Source organism: Artemia franciscana, chromosome 8 (assembly GCF_032884065.1).
Source record: "Artemia franciscana chromosome 8, ASM3288406v1, whole genome shotgun sequence".
Lineage (NCBI taxonomy): Eukaryota > Metazoa > Arthropoda > Branchiopoda > Anostraca > Artemiidae > Artemia > Artemia franciscana.
In genome coordinates, this window is record NC_088870.1 from 44099801 (window position 1) to 44101368 (window position 1568).

Below are 1568 nucleotides of genomic sequence, written 5' to 3' on the forward strand. Positions count from 1 at the left end.
CAAGACCTTTTTTCTTCACATGTAATTATGCTTGCTATTAACAAATCCTTTTAGACTTTCCTGGAACATTTTGTGATATAGGAAAAGCAAAGATACAAATGTGTTCCTTAAAACTGAATTAGTAAATACAAGATAAATGCTAAATGTGAAAATGAGCACTACCTAAGGAGGGGCGGGGGTAGCATGGATTAGTTTTTGGCAGAAAAGAAATTTTCTGGGCAAAAACTTTCATGGGTAGATAAGGTGTGATTTAAAAAATTTACATTTTCTAAGAGCCCCACGGAGATAAAACCATCGAAAAAGTGATGAAGAACTAATATATATATATATATATATATATATATATATATATATATATATATATATATATATATATATATATATATATATATATTACATATATATATATATTACATATATATATATTACATATATATATACATATATATTATATATATATATATATTACATATATATATATATTACATATATATATATATATATACATATATTATATATATATATATATATATATATATATATATATATATATATATATATGTAGCTAAATGTATTTTACTTATTTTCAATTCTGGTACACCTTTTATTGAAATCCTTTGAAATCAAATTTAGTCAGGTCTTCGGGGATGGTGAGAAGGGTGGTGAACTGTATGAGAGTCAGGAAGGTGTACTACGTGTAACAAGGTCGTAAGAAAGAATTTAAAATCCATTATGGTGCAAATATTAAATATTAGTGGAGAACACTTTCTTTTTGATTTTTTCAACTTTTATCATAACCACATTTATGGACAAGCAGGGCTTTACCGTATGCAAGGTGCAATACATTAAAACAGATTGGACTAATTGACAGTGTTTTCAGATCGATGCTGTTTTGAGGTAAAGAATTCTCTAGACTTTTTTACTGATACTGACAAATGTCCTTAGAAATGGAGACACAACCTAGGTTTCCCGGTACCCACAGGTATATCTTGTGGAGACAGAAAAGTTATCTATTGCCAAGAGGGTCAGTTTCCAAAAATCAAAGACAGAGAACACACACAAAAAAATCAGTTAGTCAGTCAAAGATCGTGCAACACCCTGGTTTCATCTTTGGAGGTAAAGCTATAAAGAATATTGATGAATCCCATCTCCTCAAAAATATATTTTCACCATCCATTCACGCGGTAGATATTCTCGAATGGGTTTGTTCCTTCTGGGCAAGAAAGCATGGTGAAATTATACCTTCTATGGACACAATGGCATCCATCTCAATTATACTTCTCTGCAAATTTTTACACAAACCTTGTTCCAAAAAAGGAATGCCCGTGTTCTGCAGAGCTCATAGAAAGCTGTTTATACTCCTCCAAAGGATTAATAATACGGCTTCTAGAGATATAAAAGGGTGTCAATGGATATTCTTCTGAGTACCCACCATTCTTACTAGCTATATACTAGTATCACCGTTACGGTAGGTAAAGAAACACCTCACAAGGGATAGTCGATTCCTATGTTTAGACAGCCGGATTGCACTGAAGTCATTACTAAAAAAAATACTACTGTTGCCAACA